Genomic DNA, 23382 nt, shown 5'->3' on the forward strand with positions numbered 1-23382 from the left:
AAGATTACTGAAAGTGTTTTTCTGTAATATTTTCTTTTTAAGGTTTGGAATTTAGAGTTCACAATTACATTTAATGGTAGATCTCACTATAGGCTAGGCATTTAGGTACATTATCTAATACAATCCTTCCAACAATCTTTTGATTTGGTCCTATTATTTCTACTTTGCATGTAGGGAAAATCAAGACTGAGCAATTATATGTCACCAAGGTCACACAGCTAATAAGAAGTCATAATTTTAATCTAAGTCTTAAAAGTCCAAATTCTTGTCACAACACAAATCTGCTTCTTAGAAATTCAGATAAATATCAGAGGTTTTAATCAAGAGATTAAAACGGAATTTAAAAATCTGTTTACTGAAAGTTCAAAGGTATGCCAAATTAAAACTGTTAAAATTTTTTTCAAATTTTTAGTGGAGTATAGTTGATTTATAATGTTGTGTTAAAAATTTTAACTTTTTTATATGCAATTTTTAATGCACTAAGTTTAAGATTATTGTACTTTGAGACAAAATTCTTCCAGCTATATAATACTGTAAAAGTATAGGAATGCAAGGTATATTAATCCTAGATAGCTATAACTAAGAATAGAACATAAATAGAAAGCAAATTTCCTTAATGGTAACTCTCTTAAGCATTAATATCCTCTTTTTAAAAATAAATTTATTTATTTGTTTGTTTATTTTTGGCTGTGTTGGGTTTTTGTTGCTGCACACGGGCTTTCTCTAGTTGCGGCGAGCGGGGGCTACTCCTTGTTGCGGTGCGCAGGCTTCTCATTGTGGTGGCTTCTCTTGCTGCGGAGCACGGGCTTTAGTAGTTGTGGCTTGTGGGCTCTAGAGAGCAGGCTCGGTAGCTGTGGCTCACGGGCTTAGTTGCTCCGTGGCATGTGGGATCTTCCTGGACCAGAGCTCGAACCCGTGTCCCCTGCATTGGCAGGTGGATTCTTAACCCCTGCGCCACCAGGGAAGCCCAAGCATTAATATCCTCTTAATCATTATTTTCTTTTATTAAATACTATAGCTTAAAACTCTTTACAAGTCTTTTAAAATTAAAAAAAATTATGGTAGGGACACAAGTTTTAACAAATTTTTAAGTGCATAATACAGTATTGTTAACTATAGGCACAATGTTGGACAATAGATCTCTAGAATGTATTCATCTTGTGTAACTGAAGCTTGATACCCGTTGAACAACAATTTCCTATTTCCCCTCCATTCTGTCCCTGGTAACCACCTTTGTACTCTCTGTTTCTATGAGTTTTACTATTTTAGATAGCTCATAAAAGTGGAATCATTCTTTATTTGTCCTTCTGTGACTGGCTTATTTCACTTGCATAATGCCCTCCAGGTTTATCCATGTTGTTCCAGGATTCTCTTCCTGTTTTAAGGTGGAATAATATTCCATTGTATGTATATAACACATTTTCTTTATCCATTCATGTGTTCATGGACATTTAGGTTTTTCCCACATCTTGACTATTGTGAATAGTGCTGTAATGAACACTGGAGTGTTCATCTGAAATCCAGATTTCAATTCTCTTTGATATATACCCAGACGTAGGATTCCTAGATCATATAATAATTCTATTTTTATTTTTTTGAGGAATCTCCATACTGTTTGCACATTGGTTGCACCAGTTTACGTTACCACCAACAGTATATAAGTGTTCCAATTTCTTGATGATAGCCATCCTAACAAGTGAGAGGTGATATCTCATTGTGATACTGATTTGCATTTTCCTGATGATTAGTAATATTAAACACCTTTCCATATACCTGTTGGCCATTTGTATGTCTTCTTTGGAGAAATACCTATACAAGTCCTTTGCCCATTTAAGAAATATGTTATTTGTTGTTGTTTTTTTTTTTTGCTCTTATGTTGTAAAAGTTCCTTGTATATTTTAGATATGAATCTCCTACCAGGTATATGGTTTGCAAATATTTTATATTCTGTAGGTTGCCTTGTCACACTGTAGATTGTTTTTTGGTTTGGGGGCTGTTTTTTTGTTTGTTTGTTTTTGTTTGCTTTTGCTGTGCAGAAGCTTTTTAGTTTTATGTAGTCCCCCTTGGCTTTTTTTGTTTGTGTTGCTTGTGCTTTCTGGTGTTATATCCATATCAGTATCATATATCAATCATTGCCAAGCTCATTGTTATAAAGCTTTTCTCCTATGCTTTCTTCTAGGAGTTTTACATTTCCAGGTCTTAACATTTAAGTCATTAATCCATTTTGAGTTGATTTTTGAATATGGTATAAGAGTTCAATTTTGTTCTTTTGCATGTGGATATCTAGTTTGTCCAACATTATTTGTTGATGAGACTGTTCTTTTCCCATTGTGTGTTCTTGGCTTCCTTGTCAAAGATCAATTCATCATATATCCATGGGTTTATTTCTAGACTCTATTATGTTCCATTGCTCCATATATATGTCTGTTATTATGCCAGTCATACTGTTTTAATTACTATTGCTTTGTAATATATTTTAACATCTAGAAGAGTGATGCTCCAGCTTTGTTCTTTTTCCTCAAGATTACTTTGGCAATTGGGGTCTCTTGTGGTTCCATATGAATGTCAGAATTGTTCTATTTTTTTAGAAAACTGCCTTTGGGATTTTTTCTTCTTTTTTTGTTTTTTTTTGCGGTATGCAGGCCTCTCACTGTTGTGGCCTCTCCCATTGCGGAGCACAGGCTCCAGACGCGCAGGCTCAGTGGCCATGGCTCACGGGCCTAGCCGCTCCACGGCATGTGGGATCTTCCCGGACCAGGGCACGAACCCGTGTCCCCTGCATTGTCAGGCAGACTCTCAACCACTGCGCCACCAGGGAAGCCCTGTCTTTGGGATTTTGATAGAGATTTCATCAAATCTGTAGATTGCTTTGGGTAATATGGACATTTTAACAATATCAAGTCTTCCAATCCATAAACATGGGAAGTGTTTCCATTCATTTGTGTCTTCTTTAATTTCTTTCTTCAATGATTTATACTTTCTAGAGTACAAATCTTTAATCTTTGGTCAAGTTTATTCCTATGTATTTTATTCTTTCTGACACTATTGTAAATGAGATTGTTTTCTTAATTTCCATTTCAGATAATTTGTTCCTAGTGTATAGAAGTACAACCAATATTTGTATGTTGATTTTGTACCCTGTAACTTTATTGTATTCATTTATTAGTTCTAATAGTTTTTTGTGTGTGTGGAGTCCTTAGGATTTTCTATACATTAGATCATGTCATTTGCAAATAGAAATAATTTTACTTTTTCCTTTCTGATGTGGGTGCCTTTTATTTCTTTCTCTTGCTTAATTTTTCAGGCTATGACTTCCAGGATTATGTTGAATAGAAGTGGAGACAGTGCACATCCTTGCATTTTTCCTGATCTTAGAGGAAAGGCTTTTAGTTCACTGTTGAGTATGATGTTAGCTATAGGATTTTCATGTTTGTCCTTTACTATGTTGAATTAAATGCCTTCTGTACCTACTTTGTGGAGAGATTTTACCATGAAAAGGTGTTAAATTTTGTCAAATGCTTCTTCTGCCTTTATTGAGATGATCATGTGATTTTTATTCTTCAATCTGTTGATTTGGTGAATCATATTAACTCATTTGCATATGGTGAACCATCCTTATACCTCAGGAATAAATCCCCTTGGTCATGATGTATGATGCTTTTAATGAGCTAGTGTTTTTTGTTTGTTTTCAGAATTTTTACATCTACATTCATTAGGGATATTGGTCTGTAGCTTTCTTGTAGTATTTCTCTGACTTGGGTATCAGAGTAATGCTGGCTTCATAAAATGAGATTGGAAGTGTTCCCTCTTCCTCAATTTTTGGAAAGTTTAAGAAGGACTGCTGTTAATTATTAAATGTTGGGACTTCCGTGGTGGCACAGTGGTTAGGAATCTGTCTGCCAATGCAGGGGACACGGGTTTGATCCCTGTTTCCAGGAAGATTCCCAAATGCCGCGGAGCAACTAAGCCCGCAAGCCACAACTACTGAGCCCACGTGCCACAACTACTGAAGCCCGTGCACCTAGAGCCCATGCTCTGCAACAAGAAAAGCCACCAGAGTTAGAAGCCCCCGCTCGTACAACTAGAGAAAGCCCGTGCACAGCAATGAAGACCCAACACAACCAAAAATAAAATAAACAAATGAATAAATTTTTATTTATTTTATTTATTTTTCATTTTTTATTAGTTTCTGCTTTATAACAAAGTGAATCAGTCATACATATACATCTGTTCCCATATCCCATCCCTCTTGCGTCTCCCTCCCTCCCACCCTCCCTATCCCACCCTTCCAGGCGGTCACAAAGCACCGAGCTGATCTCCCTGTGCTCTGCGGCTGCTTCCCACTATCTATCTACCTTACGTTTGGTACTGTATATATGTCCATGCCTCTCTTTCACTTTGTCACAGCTTACCCTTCCCCCTCCCCATATCCTCATGTCCATTCTCAAGTAGGTCTGTGTCTTTATTCCTGTTTTACCCCTAGGTTCTTCATGACATTCTTTTTTCTTAGATTCCATATATGTGTTTTAGCATACGGTATTTGTCTTTCTCTTTCTGAGTTACTTCACTCTGTATGACAGACTCTAGGTCTATCCACCTCATTACAAATAGCTCAGTTTCATTTCTTTTTATGGCTGAGTAATATTCCATTGTACATATGTGCCACATCTTCTTTATCCATTCATCCGATGATGGACACTTAGGTTGTTTCCATCTCTGGGCTATTGTGAATAGAGCTGCAATGAACATTTTGGTACATGTCTCTTTTTGAATTATGGTTTTCTCAGGGTGTATGCCTAATAGTGGGATTGCTGGGTCATATGGTAGTTCTATTTTTAGTTTTTTAAGGAACCTCCATACTGTACTCCATAGTGGCTGTACCAATTCACATTCCCACCAGCAGTGTAAGAGTGTTCCCTTTTCTCCACACCCTCTCCAGCATTTATTGTTTCTAGATGTCTTGATGATGGCCATTCTGACTGGTGTGAGATGATATCTCATTGTAGTTTTGATTTGCATTTCTCTAATGATTAATGATGTTGAGCATTCTTTCATGTGTTTCTTGGCAGTCTGTATATCTTCTTTGGAGAAATGCCTATTTAAGTCTTCTGCCCATTTTTGGATTGGGTTGTTTGTTTTTTTGCTATTGAGCTGCATGAGCTGCTTATAAATTTTGGAGATTAATCCTTTGTCAGTTGCTTCATTTGCAAATATTTTCTCCCATTCTGAGGGTTGTCTTTTGGTCTTCTTTATGGTTTCCTTTGCTGTGCAAAAGCTTTGAAGTTTCATTAGGTCCCATTTTTGTTTTTATTTCCATTTCTCTAGGAGGTGGGTCCAAAAGGATCTTGCTGTGATTTATGTCATAGAGTGTTCTGCCTATGTTTTCCTCTAAGAGTTTGATAGTTTCTGGCCTTACATTTAGGTCTTTAATCCATTTTGAGCTTATTTTTGTGTATGGTGTTAGGGAATGATCTAGTCTCATACTTGTACATGTCCCTGTCCAGTTTTCCCAGCACCATTTATTGAAGAGGCTGTCCTTTCTCCACTGTACATTCCTGCCTCCTTTATCAAAGATAAGTTGACCATATGTGTGTGGGCTTATCTCTGGGCTTTCTATCCCATTCCATTGATCTATCTTTCTGTTTTTGTGCCAGTACCACACTGTCTTGATTACTGTAGCTTTGTAGTATAGCCTGAAGTCAGGGAGCCTGATTCCTCCAGCTCCGTTTTTCGTTCTCAAGATTGCTTTGGCTATTCGGGGTCTTTTGTTTTTCCAAACAAATTTTGAAATTTTTTGTTCTAGTTCTGTGAAAAATGCCAGTGGTAGTTTGATAGGGATTGCATTGAATCTGTAGATTGATTTGGGTAGTAGAGTCATTTTCACAATATTGATTCTTCCAATCCAGGAGCATGGTATATCTCTCCATCTATTTGTATCATCTTTAATTTCTTTCATCAGTGTCTTATAATTTTCTGCATACAGGTCTTTTGTCTCCTTAGGTAGGTTTATTCCTAGATATTTTATTTTTTTTTGTTGCAATGGTAAATGGGAGTGTTTTCTTGATTCCACTTTCAGATTTTTCATCATTAGTGAACAGGAATGCCAGAGATTTCTGTGCATTAATTTTGTATCCTGCTGCTTTACCAAATTCATTGATTAGCTCTAGTAGTTTTCTGGTAGCATCTTTAGGATTCTCTATGTATAGTATCATGTCATCTGCAAACAGTGACAGCTTTACTTCTTCTTTTCCAATTTGGATTCCTTTTATTTTCTTTTCTTCTCTGATTGCTGTGGCTAAAACTTCCAAAACTAAGTTGAATAAGCATGGTGAGAGTGGGCAGCCTTGTCTTGTTCCTGATCTTAGTGGAAATGGTTTCAGTTTTTCACCATTGAGGACGATGTTGGCTGTGGGTTTGTCATATATGGCCTATATTATGTTGAGGAAAGTTCCCTCTATGCCTACTTTCTGCAGGGTTTTTATCATAAATGGGTGTTGAATTTTGTCGAAAGCTTTCTCTGCATCTATTGAGATGATCATATGGTTGTTCTCCTTCAATTTGTTAATATGGTGTATCACATTGATTGATTTGCGTATATTGAAGAATCCTTGCATTCCTGGAATAAACCCCACTTGATCATGGTGTATGATCCTTTTAATGTGCTGTTGGATTCTGTTTGCTAGTATTTTGTTGAGGATTTTTGCATCTATGTTCATCAGTGATATTGGCCTGTAGTTTACAAATGAATAAATTTTTAAAAATTATTAAATGTTTGGTAGACTTCACCAGTGAAGCCATCTGGTTCTGGGCTTTTCTTTGTTGGGAGATTTTTTTTTATTAGTGATTTTTTAAAATTTGATATTGGTCTGTTCTACTTTTCTAAACCTTAATGATTCTGTCTTGGTGGATTAGTTGTTTCTAGGAATTTAGCCTTTTCTTTTAGGTTATCCAATTTGATTGCATATAATTGTTCATAATAGTTTCTTATGAACTTTTAAATTTCTGTGGCATCAGTTGTAATGTCTACTCTTTCATTTCTGATTTTATTTATTTTAGTTTTCTCTCTTTTTTTCCTTAGTTTAGCCAATGGTTTGTCAATTTTTAAAATCTTTTTAAAAACCAACTGTTTTTTTTTTTTTTAAGTTTTTAAAAAAATTATTACTATTTTTTTGACCATGCTGTGCACCTTGCAGGATCTATGTCAATTATGTCAGTCCTCTGTGTGAGGTGAAGTAGAAACCAACCCCTTGGGCAGTGCACTGAAAGACTGGTAACTTTGGGGGCACGCTCCACTCTTTCCCCTCCATTCTGGGAGAGAAGCCTCAGTTACATGCCTTTTTCCAGTCTTGCAGAGCCATGCTCGCTGCAAAAAATGCTGTCCGTTCCTTAAGCTACCTGAGACATCTGGACTATACCAGTTCTTTCCATGCTCCATGTGAAATGAGACTAAAGCTGGTCCCTCTGGGAGTCTACTGGAAGGCCAAGGATGTTGGAAGTTTGCCCTACTTTTTCTCTGTTCCCCCAAAAAAGAGGAGTCAGAATCTCTCTTTGTGCTTTGTTGTGATACAGGTAAAGAAAAATCGCTCTGTTTAACCTGTCTCAGTGCAGCTGATCTCAGCCTTGTGCTTGTCTGAAGTACTGTAACTTCTTAACTGAATTATATACTGCTCATAAGCTTATTTTGTTACTTATGTTACTGTTAAATCTGTGTATCTGTGAGGGAACAAGGACTAGGACTTCCTATTTTGCCATCTAGCTGATGTCATTCCAACATGTCTTTTAGACATAAATTCTCTGACTCATCCATTATGAAGATAAATGTACTAGAGTTGTGATAGAAATTGTTCAATATTGTTCTGTGTTACATAAATAGTTAGGTCACCGTAGCCATCATATATAAGTAGAATAATTGTTCTTTACAAATCTTACCAATTCTTTTTTGGAATTTCTTTTTCAAAATAATCTAAAATTAAATGACAGAAGTATTTTCTGGTCTACAACATCATTCAAAAAAGATTCTGAAATTAATTTTTTTCCCTTAAAAAGTCTCCTAGCAACAGACAGCTCACAGAAATAAAATGTCAGTACTTCAAACACATTATTAAAAAATCTTCCTCATAATAAGAAAAATAAATCAGAACTACACTCTGATAGTTTCCTTATAGTGACAAAAAAAGTTTAATATAATACCATATTTGTGAGGATGTGGAAAAATAAAGGCATCCTCATACATTTTTTTAACTGAGCATTTTATATGATTCCATTTTCTCTCTCTCTCTCTCTCTTTTTTTTTTTTTGCCACACTGCCCGGCTTGGGGGATCTTATTTTCCCAACCAGGGATTGAACCTTGGCCCTCGGCAGTGAGAGCCTGGAGTCTTAACCGCTAGACTGCCAGGGAATTCCCTCAATTTTCTCTTTCTTAGCACATCAATTATACTTAAAAATGTGTTTTTCATGGCTACTTTAGAATTTGGAATACACATTAACATCTAAGTCCAGTTTCAAACAACACTGTAACACTTCATGGGTAGTGTGAGTACCATAGCACAACAAAATAACCCTATTTCCTCCCTCCCATCCTTTGTATCATTTTGTTAGTAATTGTACTTATATATAAGCATACACACATAATTAAACACATTGTTGGTATTATTTTGAACAAAATGTTATCTATTAGATCAATTAATAATAAGAAAAATAAAAATTTTACATTATTCCTTATTCCTTCTCTGATGATCTCCCTTTCTTTTTTTTTTTTTTTTTTTGTGGTACGCGGGCCTCTCACTGTTGTGGCCTCTCCCGTTGCGGAGCACAGGCTCTGGACGCACAGGCTCAGCAGCCATGGCTCACGGGCCTAGCCACTCCATGGCATGTGGGATCTTCCCAGACTGGGGCATGAACCCCTGTCCTCTGCATCGGCAGGTGGACTCTCAACCACTGCACCACCAGGGAAGCCCTTTCTTAATGTAGATATGAGTTTCTGCTCTATATGATTTTCCTTCTTTCTAAAGAACTTCTTTTAACATTTCTTGCAAGGCAGATCTACTAGCAACAAATATTCTCAATTTTTGTTTGTCTGAGAAAGTCTTTATTTCTCCTTCATGTTTGAAGGATAATTTTGCAGGGTACAGAATTCTAAGTAGTTTTTTTTTTCTCTTAATGCTTCATATATTTCTCTCCGCTCTCTTCTTGCTTGTATGCTTTCTGAGGAGAAGTTGAATGTAATTTATCTTTGTCCTGTTATAGGTAAGGTTTTCCCACCCCCCACCCTGCCCCTGGTTTCTTTCAGGATTTCTTCTTTATCTTTGATTTCCTATAATTTGAAAAAATATGCTTAGGTGTAGTTTCTTGGCATTCATCCTGCTTGATGTTGTCTGAGTTCCTGGATCTGTGATTTGGTGCCTGACATTAAGTTGGGGAAGATCTTAGTCATTATTATCTTAAATACATCTTCTGTTCCTTTCTCTTTCTTCTCCTTCTAGTATTCCCATTACACATACATTATAGCTTCTGTACTTGTCCCACAGTCCTTGAATATTCTGGGTTTTTGGCAGGCTTTTTTCTCTTTTCTTTTTAGTTTTGGAAGTTTCTATTGATATATCCTCAAGTTTAGAGATTATCTCCTTGGTCAGGTCTAGTTCACTAATAAGCCCATCAAAGGCATTCTTCATTTCTCTTATAGTGTTTTCGATCTTTAGCATTTATTTTTGGTTTTTTCTTAGGATTTTCATCTCTCTGCTTACATTGCATATCTGTGCTTGCATGTTGTCTACTTTATCAATTAGAGCCCTTAGCATGTTTTTTAAAAATTTTTTATTGGAGTATAGTTGATTTACATAGATCCCTTAGAATATTAATCACTGTTGTTTTAAATTACCATTCTGATAATTCCAAAGTCCCTGCCATATCTCATTCTGATTCTTGCTCTGTGCCTTCAAAGTGTGTTTTTTGTCTTTTAGTATACCATATTATACCGTATAATTTTTTTTCTTGATAGCCAGACATGATACGCTAGGTAAAAGGAACTGCTGTAAAGAGAACTTTAGTAATGTGCTAGTAAGGTGTCAGGGGAGGGGAAACATTCTATAGTCCTGTGATTAGGTCTTGGTCTTTTAGTGAGCCTATGCCATTGGACAGTGAATTTCACAAGTGTATCTCATTTATTTTCCCTCTTGGTTGAGGCAGAATGGCTAGAGGGAACTGGAGTTGAGCATTCTCCTTCCCCCAGGAGAGTTAGGCTCTGATAATATCCCAGCAGATTAGGCTCTGATTAACCAGTTTTCCCTGATATCAGGTCTTGTCAAGAAGAACGGAATGATCTGGCCTATTTCACACTTACTCCTTTTCCCCTCCTCCTGCTGGAAACATGAAGGGATTTTTTTTCTCCGATATTTGCTGTGGGAACTTGGTGGAACTCTAGGAGAGAAATACAACAACATTGTAGGTTCTCCCCTATGACTTTGTCCCCTGGAGTTTTTAACTCTCAGACTTGCTGCATTGAGCCCCAGCAATTCATCAATTACAGTTCAGGTTCTCCTATACTGACACTGGTTTCTGGTTCATTTTCTGCTCAGGCAGGAGTCTCTGTTCTGGTAAGCTGTGATTCCCTGTATTCAACTGTCTCTCTCTCTAATCTTGGGGGCAGTGGTTTGACTTGTGTCTTCCCCTCTCTTACAGATCCAAAAGGAGTTTTTTACTTTTCAATCTGTTCAGTTTTTTACTTATTGTTAGGATGGAGTGATGACTTCTAAGCTCCCTACATGTGAAACTGGAAACCAGAAGTCCTCATATATTATTGATGGAAGTGTCAATATATAGTGGTATTTCCATGGAAGACAGTTTGGCAAAATCTATCAAAATTACAAATGAACATATCCTTTAACCCAACAATTTTATATATGAATTTATTCCATAGAGTTATTCATATATATATATATATGAAATGATATATATAAAAGGTTATTCATTGCAACAGAGTTTGTATTAGCAAAAGATTGGAAGCAACTTGATATTCATCAACTGAGAGCTAGTTATCTTCATATATTCATGGGATGGAAAACTAATCAGCCATACATATGAAACTGCTAACACTATTTGCCTGAGGAGAAGGGAACCACAACAGAAGGTAGATATTTCATTATTCACCCACTTGTATCTTTTGAGTGTTGAACCACCTGAATTTACAAGCTCTTAAAAATAAATAACTGAGTTAACCCCCTGCTCCCCAAGCCCTCTGCACCTGCCTGCTCTGGTTCCCCAAGGACCTTACACCTGAGATGGGCATGTCTAGGGTGACATATACTTATTCTGGAGATCCAACTACATGATATAGATGATCTCTGCAGCACAGTGGCACCCTGGCCCCTTGCCTCCCTATGCCCCAACTCCTTGTAAGATCAGTCTTTCCAAGCTCTGGGTGCTTCAGTGTCCTAGATGGGGTCAGATTTGCAGCCTACAATTTGAAAATGCTAATTTAAGTCTAACATGGACCCAGGGTGGGGCAGTGACTTGTCCAAGGTCACACAACCAGTAAAGTCCCAGAAATATATCACCTGCCTCCCAGACTGTGGTCCTTTCTTCTGCCCTTCATTAAACACTTTGGACCTTTGGGAATAAATGAATGAATGAATCTCTAAATGTTGGAGTACTCCAACACTCAGTTCTTAGACAACATTTTTTTCATAACTCAAGCCTAGACCTCTCCCTTGAACTCCAGACCTGTTTATCTAATTGCCTACTTCGCATTTTCACTTGGATGCTTAATAGCATCTCAAAATTAATGTATTAAAAACTAGCCTTGATATTCACCCTGTGAAATAAAATTCATATTTTATGGCAAGACAAGAAAAATTTAAACATAAAAAAATTTTTTTCTGCCCTTTGGCTTCCTCTTTTCCCTCTATTATGCATTGTGTATCTGCATTATATCAATGCATGGACCAAATCTTCCCCATCAGCAGAAATACCTGCTTAACCATAAAGAACAATATTCTCCTAGCACCAAGGAGACAACTCATAAAGAGATAACATTCCCTCTTAATCTTGTAAGGGGCTATGGTGACCCATAACCCACTACTCGCTAGATTGTGTAACCCGTCAATAATACGTCGTTTAACGTACAGCCCTGTGTCTCAAAAACTTATATAACTGTTATGACCTCTAACCGGCAGAACAGTTCTCAGAGATTTCTGAGAAGCTGTTACCAGGGTTCTAATCCTCAATTCAGCTCGAATAAAATTTCCATTTCTTTTTAGAGCAACTGATTAATTTTTTCATCAAAAAATCCTCAAACCAACTCCTCCTGGCAATTCCATAATTGAATTTATACAGATAAAATATTTGGTGTCATCTTCTGACTCCTTTCTCTTATATCTCATATTCAGTTAGATAACAAATTATATTGACTCCATCTTTAAAATATATCCAGACTTTTATCATTTTTACAATCCCCATTGTTACCACCCTGGTCCAAACTGCCATCATCTCTTATCTCAGCTATTTTAATATCCTCCCTTAAGTGATCTCTTTGCTTCTGCTCTTCTTCCTCAACCCAGTTTCCACCTCCCAGTATCTATTCTCAATACACCAGCAGAGTAATCCTATTAATCTGCATATAGCCAGATAATGTCACTTCTCTCTTTAAAACACTCCAATGAATTTCCATCTCACTCATAGTAAAACCTAAGTCCCTACTATGACCTAGATGGCCTTCATGATCTAGACCTCCCTCTCTTTACTACTCCAACATTATATTCAACAATTCTACCTTTTTCTCACTCCACCCCAGCCACACTGCCCTCCTTGTTGTTCCTTGACATGTCAAAGATGCTTCAGTCTTCAAGGCCATTTGCATCTGCTTTTCCTTCTTCCTGAAATACAGTTCCCCAAGAAGTAACATAGTTACTTCCCTCACTTTCTTTAGGCCTTGGCTCGAAAGCTACCTCCTCAGTGTGGTCTTTCCTGACCAACCTATCAACATTTCAGCTCTTTCCCAATGCCTTCATATCCTCTTCCCTGCTTTAATTCTTATCACTATCTTAAATATATGGTATATCTAAAGATAAATATATGTATTTATCTTGTTATTGTCTGTTCCCCCATTACAATGCATGTATACTGAAAGAACGGTTTTGAATATTTTATTCACTGTGTCCCTAGCACCTAGAACAGTGTTGAATATCTTTATTGTTTATTTATTGTTGAATAAATAAATGAAGGCATGAAGTGAAATAGGGTTGGGAAGAACAACTACTCATTAGTTTTTCCCCCAGTTCTTTTCCTGTTGAGGTATACTTTTATAAAATAAAATACACAGATCGTAAGAGGATAATTTGATGAGTTAATAAGTGTATACTCATGAAGCCATAACTCCAGTCAAGATATAGAACACTTCTATAACCCTAAAACTTTTCCTCATGTTTCTTCCCTGTCAGTTCTCCCACCTCCAGAAGCAACTACTGCTCTCATTTCTATCACCGAAGATTAGTTTTGTCTAATTTTGAACATCATGTAAACAGAATTTCCTACTTGTAGTAACATAATGTCTAGGAGATTTATCCACATTCACGCGTGTATCAGTAATTCATCCCTTTTTACTATCAAGTAGTATTTCATGTTACATATATACCACAATTAATTAATTAATTAATTTGTTGATGGATATTTGGATTGTTGGCTATTTCTTTGGCTATCATGAATAAGGCTGATATTAATACTCTTGTACAAATCTTTTTGTGGACATTTCATTTTATGAAAATTTTCATTTCTCTTGAGTACTTAGGAGTGGAATTGCTGAGTCATAAGGTAATGTATTAATTATTTAAGAAAGTGACAGTTTTACAAAATGGCTTACCATTCTAGAATTCACTAAGCAATGCATGAAACTTGCCAGTGAAGCTTCTTTTTGTTTTGTTTTGTTTTCATAGTTTTATTTTTTATTTATTTTTTTTTTTCCGGTACGCGGGCCTCTCACTGTTGTGGCCTCTCCCGCTGCGGAGCACAGGCTCCAGACGCGCAGGCTCAGCGGCCATTGCTCACGGGCCCAGCCGCTCCACGGCATGTGGGATTTTCCCAGACCGGGGCACGAACCCGTGTCCCCTGCATCAGCAGGCGGACTCTCAACCACTGCGCCACCAGGGAAGCCCTGTTTTCATAGTTTTATAATGTTCTCATTAAGAAGCAATGTGGCAAGAAGAAAGAATGAGGACTCTGGAATTAGTCCAAGTTTGGAAATATTTTAAAATATTAGAGCAATCTTGCTGTTTGAAAACCAGGGTCCCAAATATATTAATTATATATATATATATAATTATAAAAATATATTATATAGTTATTATTTGTATATTATATAATATATAAATATGTTTTTATATTGAAATAAATATTAATTCTATATAATATGCAACATATATCATTATATATTAATATAATACATGTTATTATAGTTAATATGATATATATATTTAGAAAGAATATGGATATATGTATAAGATTTAGATATATGAATTTTATAATATATAGATATATATACAAATAAAGATAAAAGCCTCAGTACTGAGGACACACTGTAGATGGAGTTTCTTCCTATGTCAAACACCTAGCTATTTTATGAAGATTAGAATTAATATGTATAGTTTCTAGAAATGTTTCTAGTGATAGAGGTTCATCCATAAAGGTATTGGATGAATGAATACAAATTTATTCCAGTCTAGTTCAGATTTATACTGCATAACCTGATGTATAAGACTGGTTGTTAGCCAGAAAATTCAGACAGCACAAAGAGCTACTTCAGAGAGGTCATTTATTTGCTAGTAAGTTGAAGGAAAATGGATTATTAATCTTTTTCCTTTCAATCACTGAAACTAATAATTTAACTAAATAATTAATATTCAGGGTTAGGATTCTTTCAAAATATTAATTGGAATCACAAGTAACTAACATTAAAATTGTAGACTCAAGAAAAAATATAGAATTCTATTATATTCATTATTTTCCTATTAGCAATCATCTAAAGAATTTTATTTTGATCCCTGCTCAGTGTGGTGAGAACAATTTTCTTTGCAGCTCAGGAGCTGATGTGGTGTGTTTTCACTTCGTGTGCCAGGAGACTCAATGACTCAGAAAGAGATAAGTTTAAAGACCAAAAAGAATTTTATTTTGATATTTGAGAGAGTTACTCTCATTCTGCCAATGAGTCAAGTTAGATTAAATGAGATGAAGTTTCATATCAAAGTTAGGATATCTTAGCTGCTAGTAGCAGGACAACATTTAGTTTAGTGTGTGGCCTATCATAAATACTTAACTAACACTTGTTGAACTGGGAATAGCACCAATTTTTCTGACTTGTAGTTTGGCACTCTTTCTACTATATCACACCACCCCCCATAAATCCCGAATTTGCAAAGAAACTGTTAGATTTTCAGAAAAAAACCCTCAAACATTTTAGAACTAACAATTAAACAATGATTACTTTTTATGTAATTTCAGTTCTTTTCTTAGAAACTTAATTTCAAATACAATAAAAGTCAATGATAATGAGGCCCACAATAAGATAAATTTGAATATAATACAATTGGGAATTGGCTCCAGTCTTCTCCCAGCCCCTGTTCTCAAACATGGAAAAGCTAAAAAATATGTGTATGTGTATATATATATATATATATATATATATATATATATATATATATACATATATATATAGGCAGTGCTGTGTGGCATGCAGGATCTCAGTTCCCCAACCAGGGATTGAACCCGGGCTGAGGCAGTGAAAGCCCAGAATCATAACTACTAGGCTGGCAGGGAAATTAAAATTCTTATCGTTGTTTATGTGTGGGAGGGAGGGTGGTAGAGGGGTATAGGAAGGGAATATGGACGGAAGGCAGAAGCCATAAAAGGAAAAAGTAGTCAATATCATTAGAGAGATCAGTAGGGGGGAGTGTGGGTCTCCAAAGCCCCATATTCTCCTGGCCCTATCTCCCCAGATCAGTGTAAAAACTCGGTGTCAACTAAAGAGGAGATTCCTGGAATCACAGCAGCTGTCCAGAAGTTCCAAATAAACACAGAACCCATAATTATTTCTGTCAATATTTCAGCCAGAATAAACAACTGCCAGTACCACACCAGTATCTGGATGGATTTGAATGGTATAAACAGACCTGTATCTATGGGACATTAGCTGCATAAGCTTACCTCTATTTCATTTCAGAAGTCTCACAATATTATGACCTTGTATTTTATGCAATAAAAAAATTTGAAACCTACTAGTTTCACATCAAAATAGGGTTTTGCCATACTCAAAATAGTCCTATTATAGGACTGTCCAGAAAGTTTATCACTTGTCCTTTGGTTACACATGTGGTAATCTTTTTCCCTTCTGACACACTCATCCAAGTAACAGGAGAATACCAAAAAGAGCTCCATTTACAAGTGGCACTGCTGCCTCCTAATTTGAAATCACAAGGTAAATAAAGACTAACTTTATAGGCTTCTCACCTTGTCAGATTCTTCCCATGACACATCATGTGGCAGACATGAGTGACATTTCTATGAGTGACAAATACTAAGACTCTATTGACAATCATTGGTTTAGTATAATTACCAACACCTCTATCAACAACAACAGAAAAACAGTGTATGAAAAAGAAATAGACAAAATGTGATTACATTTGTATAGGCCTTTTATTTTATTTTTTGTCAACATGCAAAAATAAGTTGTATTTCTACACACTAATAATGGACAATCTGAAAAGGAAATTCCATTTACAATAGCCTCAAAAAATATAGGAATTAACTTATCAAGAAACTTGTACAATGAAAAATCTAAAACATTGCTGAGAGAAATTAAAGAAGACATCAATAAATGGAAATGAATTCCATCTTCATGAATTGGAAGACAATATTGTTCAGAGGTCAATACTACCCAAAGCAATCTACAGATGCAGTATAACCTCTATTAAAATGAAATTTAAATTTTTGTATTTTTTACAGAAATAGAAAAGCACATCCTAAAACTCATATGGAATCTCAAGGAACCCTGAATAGCCAAAACAGTCTTGCAAAAGAAGAACAAAGCTGGAGAACTTAATATTACTTGATTTCAAAACTTCCTACAAAGCTACAATAATGAAAACAGTATTTGCTAATGTTTTAGTAGCATATTGACAGACATATAGACCAATGAAATAGACTAGAAAGACCTGAAATAACCCATGAATATATGGTCAAATGATTTTTGTATCCATTCAGCCAGTCTATGTCTTTTGGTTGGAACATTTAACCCATTTACATTTAAAGTAATTACTGATTTGTATGTTCTTATTGCCATTTTGTTAATTGTTTTGGGTTTGTTTGTGTAGGACTTTTTTCTTCCCTTCCTCTTTTGTTCTTTTCTCTTGTGATTTGATGACTATTTTTAGTGTTGTGTTTGGATTCCTTTTTCTTTTTTTGTGTGTATATCTATTGTAGATTTTTGGTTTGCAGTTACCATGAGATTTTGATATAGCAGCCTATATATATACAAGATTGTTTAAGTTTCTGGTCTCTTAATTTCAAATGCATTTTCAGTATCCCGCATTTGTACTCTCCTCTTCTCATTATTGCTGGTTTTGATATCATGTTTGTGTGTGGATGATTTCCTGCCTTTACTGTATGTTTGCCTTTACTGGTGAGCTTTCCCATGCATAATTTTCTTGTTTCTAGTTGTGGCATTTTCTTTTCCACTTAGAGAAGTTCCTTTAGCATTTGTTGTAAAGCTGGTTTGGTGGCACTGAATTCTCTTAGCTTTTGCTTGTCTGAAAAGCTTTTGATTTCTCCATCAACTCTAAATGAGAGCCTTGCTGGGCAGACTATTCTTGGTTGTAGGTTTTTTCCTTTCATCACTTTAAATATATTGTGCCACTCCCTTCTGGCCTGCAGAGTTTCTCCTGAGAAGTCAGCTAATAACTATGGAAGTTCCCTGGTATGTTGTTTGTTGCTTTTCCCTTGTTGCTTTTAATATTTTCTCTTTCTCTTTAATTTTTGTCAATTTGATTACTATGTATCTCGGCATGTCCCTCCTTGGGTTTATCCTGTATGGGACTCTCTGCACTTCCTGGACATGGAGGACTGTTTTCTTTCCCACGTTAGGGAAGTTTTCAGCTATAATCTCTTCATATATTTTCTCACGCTCTTTCTCTCTCTCTCTTCTCCTTCTGGGACCCCTATAATGCGAATGCTGGTACATTTAATGTTGTCCAGAGGTCTCTTTAAACTGTCCCATTTCTTTTCATTATTTTTTCTTTATTATGTTCTGCAGTAGTGATTTCCACCATTCTGTCTTCCAGCTCACTTTTCTGTTCTTCTGCCTCATTTATTCTGCTATTGATTCTTTCTAGTGTATTTTTCGTTTCAGTTATTGTATTGTTCAAATCTGTTTGTTTGTTATTTATATCTTGTAGCTCTTTGTTAAACATTTCTTGAATCTTCTCGGTCTGTGCCTCCATTCTTATTCTGAGATCTTGGATCATCTTTACTATCATTACTCTGAATTCTTCTTCAGGTATATTTCCTATCTCCACTTCACTTAGTTGTTCTTCTGGGGTTTGATCTTGTTCCTTTTTCTGTAACATATTCCTCTGCCACCGCATTTCGTCTAACTTTTTGTGTTTGCACTCCCACAGCCTGCAGGATGTAGCTCCTCTTGCTTCTGGTGTCTGCCCCCTGGTGGGTAACGCTGGTATAAGAGGCTTTTGCAGGCTTCCTGATGGGAGGCACTGGTGCCTGCCCACTGGTGGGTAGAGTGGGCAGGTCTGTGTCAAGGGGTGTGTTTAGAGCTGTGGGCTCAGGAAGACTTTAAGCAGCCTGTCTACTGATGGGTGGGGCTGTGTTCCTGCCCTGTTGGTTGTTTGGTCTGAGGTGTCCCAGCCCTGGAGCCTACAGGCTATTGGGTGGGGCTAGGTGTTGGGGGGGAAATGGTGGCCTCCAGGAGAGCTGGTGCCAATGAGTACTCCCCAGTGCCTATGCTATCAGTGTCCTTGTCCCTACTGTGAGCCACAGTTGCCCCCCGCCTCCCCAGGAGACCGAGACCCTCTAACACCAGCAGGTAGGTCTGGCCCAGGCTCCTATGAAGTAAGTGCTGCTTCCCCTGGGTCCCAGTGCACATGAGACTTTGTGTGTGCCCTCCAAGATTTGAGTTTCTGTTTCCCACAGTTCCCACAGAGTTCCTGCGATCAAGCCCCGCTCGCCTTCAAAGCCAAGTGGTCTGTGGGCTCCTCCTCCCAATGCCAGACCCCCAGACTGGGGAGCCCATCATGGGGCTTAGAGCTCTCACTCCTGTGATGTAATTATTTTCCAGTTTGTGGATCGCCCACCCAACAGGTATTGGATTTGACTGTATTGCAAATGTGCCTCTCCTACCATCTTGCTGTGACTTCTTCTTTGTCTTTGGAAGTAGAATATCTTTTTTTGGTAGATTCCAGTCTTTTTTGCTGATGATTTTTCAGCAGTTAGTTGTGATTTTGCAGTTTTCATGAGAGGAGGTGAGCTCAGGTCCTTCTATTCTACCATCTTGTCCAAGACCCCTGTGGTCAAAATAGGCCTTTTAGTTTACAGTTTGTCAAAACCAAATGAACAACACAGTGCTTCCTCTTCTTGGTGTCACAAGTCCTAAGATACACAACAGTCTTCTCCTCTTAGTAGCTATGACTACAATCTCATCTCTTAGGATTTTCCTCAGAAGTAGCACAGTGTACTCAGTTAACTTATATATTATCCACTTCTTTTTACATCCATAGGCCCCATTACCAACAGTCCACCTGAATCCTCTTGAGGCTAGAGTACTGTTGTTCAATGGATGTCCTCTAGGAAGGGGATTCCAGCATGGTGACAGAATTCCCATCTTTTAAAGATCCTACCATCATTCTCCTATTCCTTTTTCCATTCCTTAGCTATACCAGGCCAGGGGCCAATCAGGATCTCAATTGCTTGAGTGGCTTATCAATTTTCAAATAAGAAAATCTCCAGTTCACAACTTAAGGGGGAAAGAGAAAAGTCTAGGCAAATTTATTATTTATTATTTTTTCGCTGCACTGGGTCTTCATTGCTGTGCGCAGGCTTTCTCTAGTTGTGGCAAGTGGGGGGCTACTCTTCATTGTAGTGCACAGGCTTCTCATTGCAGTGGCTTCTCTTGTTGAGGAGCATGGGCTCTAGGCAAATGGTCTTCAGTAGTTGCAGCATGCGGGCTCAGTAGTTGCGGCACGTGGGTCCTACAGCATGTGGGCTTCTGTAGTTCAGGTGCATGGGCTCAGTAGTTGTGGCACGTAGGCTCAGTAGTTGTGGCTTGGGGGCTCTAGAGTGCAGGCTCAGTAGTTGTGGTGCACAGGCTTAGTTCCTCCATGGCATGTGGGATCTTTCTGGACCAGGGATCAAACCTGTGTCCCCTGCATTGGCAGGTGGATTCTTAACCACTGCACCATCAGGGAAGTCCCTTGGCAAATTTAATTCAGGAAAGTAGCATCCTAAATCATCATGGTATATACATAAAAACAAAGTTTATAATATAATGTTGTATATACATTGTCAAGTAGTGACATGTATACTCTAAATGCTATAGAACTTAAGATGAGAGCTAATTAGTAATGGACAAATGATAGTTCAGTCTTAAAGGAAAGGTTGATAAGGAAGGACAGACAGACAAGAGTACAGATAGGAAAATCAAGGTGGGACTCATAGTGTGCATGTGCATGTCATATGTTGGGAGCCAAATTTAACTGTAGTTGAGTGGAATAGTTTTGTAGAGGCTGGACTATAGAGGCTTTGAATACCATGGAATACTTTTAAATAGCAGAGGTAAAATGGCCAAAGCAATGTTTTATAAAGATTATTCTGACATTGGTGGTTAGAAGGCACCAAAAGGGGAAATGAAAAAACACACAGAGAGTAATAACACTATCACAGTATTTCAGGCATAAGGTACTTATGATCTGAACAACTGTAGTGACATCTGGAATGAAAAATGAGTGGATTTCAAATACATCACTGAAAAATAATGAACAAAACTCATCACTGAATGGGAGTGAGAGTAGAAGATAAGGTGAAGGATGGAGTCAAAGATAACTAAGGTTTATATCTGGATAACTGGTAGAGTGATAGTTCCATTAATACAAAGAAGCCTTTGTGGGCTCTTTAATCTTAAATTTTCTTCAGTTTCCTAGTGATAGATGAGAAAAATGACCTCCCTCAAAGATGTTCATGTCATAATCCTTAGAACCTATTAATATATTGCCTTGCATGGCAAAAGAGACTTTGCAATATGATTAAATTAAGGATATTGTGATGTGTATATTATGCTGGATTATCCTGATGGGCCCAATATACTCACAAGGGTCCATATAAGAGTGAGGCAAGAGGGAAAAGTTGGAGAAACTGCCATGTGATGACAAAGGCAAAGGGACACAGCTATATAATGTGGGGTCAGGAGCCAAAGAATGATGGTAGTCTTCAGAAGCTAAAAACAAACAAGTTCTCTTCTAAAGCCTCCAGAAGTAACACAGCCCTACTGGCATCCATTTTAGGAGTTTCAATCTCTAGAACTATAAGATCATAAATTTATGTTGCCATTAGCCAATAAATTTTGTTATAGCAGTAATAGGAAACTAATACAGTTCTATTCTCAGTCTTCTTCTTGCTCTCCTTGAGTAATATCATCCATACCAGTGGTTTCAACTATGACCCATACACTGATGACTGCCCCAAATAAGTTTCCAGACAAGCATTTCCAAATCATGGACTACACATCCTGAAAATCCTACAGATATCTCAAAAACATTAAACTCAATTTATATAAATCTTAACTCAATAATTTCTCTCAAATCTGACTCTTCTGTGCACCACTGCTACTGCCTTAGGTTTGGTGCTCATTTATTCTAGTTTTGCTTATTATAGTAGCCTCTTAACTGATTTTTCTGCCATTACTTTCTAATTCCGTCTATCTTCAACTGTGCCATCAGATACATTCGTTAAAAAATGAGATTATGTCACTTCTCTGTTTGAAAACCTTCAACGAACCACCTGTTGTAGGGTGTATAAAGGCTACAACCTACTTCTCTAGTCTCATTTCCATCACAGCACCATGTTCCAAAAACACATGCCAATTGCGGCACCACAATTGCTGTTATATCCTGAACACTTTTTCAGTTATCACAAGGCCTTTCGCTATGACTACAGGGAATGCTTCCTTATTTCCATGAATATCCTCAATATAAACTCTTAATGGTGATACTTGAAAAAAATTAATTTTCAGAAAGATAATCAGAGTTAAAAAAAATCAGGGCAACTGGTTTGATTTGTAATATCTTGGACAAATTACTTATTTTCTGTAGTTTTACAATGATATTTGTTTTCCATCTTCCAAAGAGAAGAAAATTCTATTGGTGAACATGTGGAGAGAGCATCCCAAACTGAGATAATGAAGGCTACATGGGGTGAGGAGGGTATCCTTATAGGAGATCTGTTAGGTGTAGAATATCAGAGCTTGAAAAGAATAACAAAAAAGAAGAGGCTGACAAGGGATGTAAGACCTCAAGCAGGGTGAGGACTTCTATGCAGGTGAGGGGTCCAGCATGAGGCATCCAAATCTGAGCACAGTGAGAATATCTGCAGAGAGCTGACTCCCCAACACAGTGTGTTAAAGCCCAAGTAGGGTGGGAAGTATGTTCCTGTGGAAGGACAGCCCTATGAAGAATATCAGATCCTGAGTGGAGTGAGAAAGGCATTTTCATGGAAGGGTGGCTTGGCTTAGGATGTTGGAACCTGAGTGGAATGCAGGTGGATCATTACAGGAGAAAGTAGTAAGAATGGGAGGCTGGAGTCATGTCTTTTCCAGAATGTCACGTCAATAAAATCATACAGTAGTATGATTTTGCATTTGGATTCTTTCTCTTAACATGATGCTTTAGTGATTCATCCATATTGTTGCATAAATTAGTGGTTCATTCCTTTTTATTGCAGGGTAGTATTTCATGACATGGATACAGACAGCATGATTTGATTATACATTCACTGCTGATGTACACTGAATTATTTCTAGTTTTATCTATAATGAGTAAAACTGCTACATGAACAGTTCTTTGGGTACACCTGTATTTGTGTTTCTCTTAAGACCTATGAAGACGGTTGCTAGTAAGCCTATATTTAACTCTCTAAGAAACTGCCAAACTATTTTCCAAAGTGAATGTACTATTCTCTATTGCCATTGGTAAGTAGGAGAATTCTGTACCCTTGCCATTACTTGGTATTTGTACGGGTTTTTTTGTTTTGTTTTTTAGCCATTTTAATGTAGATGGATAGTGGTATCTCACTGAGGCTTCAATTTGCATTTCCCTAATGACTATGGATTTTAAGCAAAT

This window comes from Hyperoodon ampullatus (genome assembly GCF_949752795.1).
Source record: "Hyperoodon ampullatus genome assembly, chromosome: 2".
NCBI classification, from domain to species: domain Eukaryota; kingdom Metazoa; phylum Chordata; class Mammalia; order Artiodactyla; family Ziphiidae; genus Hyperoodon; species Hyperoodon ampullatus.